Consider the following 2,500-nt stretch of genomic DNA (forward strand, 5'->3'; position numbering starts at 1 on the left):
GTAACCCATCTCTAGGAAACATCCATACACACACACACACTCACACTCATACACTACGGATGATTTAGCCTTCCCAATTCTCCTGTACCACATGATTTTGGACTGTGGGGGAAACCGGAGCAGCCGGAAAACAAAACAAAACAAAACAAAACAAAACAAAACAAAACAAAACAAAACAAAACAAAACAAAACAAAACAAAACAAAACAAAACAAAACAATGCATTTTTAAAAATCTGATTTCCGAGATGTAAAATCAGGACACATCCAAAGAAAACTGTCAAAGAAGAGAGAAGAAAAGTCACAATTGAAACAAAACAAAACAAAAAAAGTTCAGAATTCCAAGATGTAAAATCACTAAACTACACTACACTAATCTAAACTGGTCAGAATTTCAAAGTGACTATTAAAACAAAACAAGACAAGACAAAACGTCAGAATGCCGAGATGTAAACTCAAATTTGCTCAGAAAGGGAGGGATGTAAACGCATTTCAAAGAAAACCCTCAGAATTCAAAATAGGTCTGAACTCCAAGATGTAAACTCAGAAATCCAAAGAAGAAAATCAGACTTTTTTAAGATGAATAAGAATTCCGAAGAAACACAATAAAATTTTAAAAAGGTCAGAGTTCTGAGATGTAAAATCAGAAAAAAAAAATCATAACAAAACAAAACAAAGTAAATCAAATCAAACAGAATTCCAGGATGTAAAATCAGAACTCCAAAGAAAAGTCACAAACAAAACGAAACAAAAAAGTCAGAATTCCAAGATGTAAATAAAAAAAATCCAGAATTCAAAAAAGCTGACCTTAAAATCAGAATTCCCAAGAATCCATAAGATGCAAGCTCAGAATTCCAAGAAAAAAAACATCATAATTCAAAAAAGGTCTGAATTCCAAGATGCAAACTCAGAATTCCAAAGAAGACAATCAAACTTTTTAAAATAAATAAATAAATAAATAAATAAGGTTAAAACGCTAAGATTTCCAAAGAAAAGTCACAATTAAAACAAAACAAAACAAAACAAAGGATCAGAATTCCAGATGCAGGCTCAGAATTCCAAAGCAAAAACATCATGATTCAAAGAAGGTCAGAATTCCAAAGAAAAATTACAATTAAAACAAAACAACAAAAAGGAATTCCAAGATGTAAATTTTAAAAACCAAAAAAATCCAGGTCAGAATTCTGAGATGTAAAATCTGAATTCCAAATAGAACAGTCAAAATACTAAACAGAACAGTCAGAATTCTAAATAGATCAGTCAGAATACTAAACAGAACAGTCAGAATTCTAAATAAACAGTTAGAATACTAAACAGAACAGTCAGAATTCTAAATAGAACAGTTAGAATACTAAACAGAACAGTCAGAATTCTAAATAGAACAGTTAGAATACTAAACAGAACAGTCAGAATTCTAAATAGATCAGTCAGAATACTAAACAGAACAGTCAGAATTCTAAATAGAACAGTTAGAATACTAAACAGAACAGTCAGAATTCTAAATAGAACAGTTAGAATACTAAACAGAACAGTCAGAATTCTAAATAGAACAGTTAGAATACTAAACAGAACAGTCAGAATTCTAAATAGAACAGTTAGAATACTAAACAGAACAGTCAGAATTCTAAATAGAACAGTCAGAATACTAAACAGAACAGTCAGAATTCTAAATGGAACAGTTAGAATACTAAACAGAACAGTCAGAATTCTAAATGGAACAGTTAGAATACTAAACAGAACAGTCAGAATTCTAAATAGAACAGTCAGAATACTAAACAGAACAGTCAGAATTCTAAATAGAACAGTTAGAATACTAAACAGAACAGTCAGAATTCTCAATAGAACAGTCAGAATACTAAACAGAACAGTCAGAATTCTAAATAAAACAGTTAGAATACTAAACAGAACAGTCAGAATTCTAAATAGATCAGTCAGAATACTAAACAGAACAGTCAGAATTCTAAATGGAACAGTTAGAATACTAAACAGAACAGTCAGAATTCTAAATGGAACAGTTAGAATACTAAACAGAACAGTCAGAATTCTAAATAGAACAGTCAGAATACTAAACAGAACAGTCAGAATTCTAAATAGAACAGTCAGAATTCTAAATAGAACAGTTAGAATACTAAACAGAACAGTTAGAATACTAAATAGAACAGTCAGAATTCTAAATAGAACAGTCAGAATTCTAAATAGAACAGTCAGAATACTAAACAGAACAGTTAGAATACTAAATAGATCAGTCAGAATACTAAACAGAACAGTCAGAATTCTAAATAGAACAGTTAGAATACTAAACAGAACAGTCAGAATTCTCAATAGAACAGTCAGAATACTAAACAGAACAGTCAGAATTCTAAATAGAACAGTTAGAATACTAAACAGAACAGTCGGAATTCTAAATAGATCAGTCAGAATACTAAACAGAACAGTCAGAATTCTAAATAGAACAGTTAGAATACTAAACAGAACAGTCAGAATTCTAAATAGAACAGTTAG

The 2,500-nt window shown here is 30.2% G+C and overlaps 1 protein-coding gene across 1 annotated transcript in view; it reads right to left on the reverse strand.

The window, feature by feature from the left end:
* Positions 1-2,500, reverse strand: part of gucy1a2 (guanylate cyclase 1, soluble, alpha 2) — a 166,906-nt gene that overhangs the window by 142,468 nt on the left and 21,938 nt on the right.

This window comes from Danio aesculapii, chromosome 15 (genome assembly GCF_903798145.1).
Source record: "Danio aesculapii chromosome 15, fDanAes4.1, whole genome shotgun sequence".
NCBI lineage: Eukaryota > Metazoa > Chordata > Actinopteri > Cypriniformes > Danionidae > Danio > Danio aesculapii.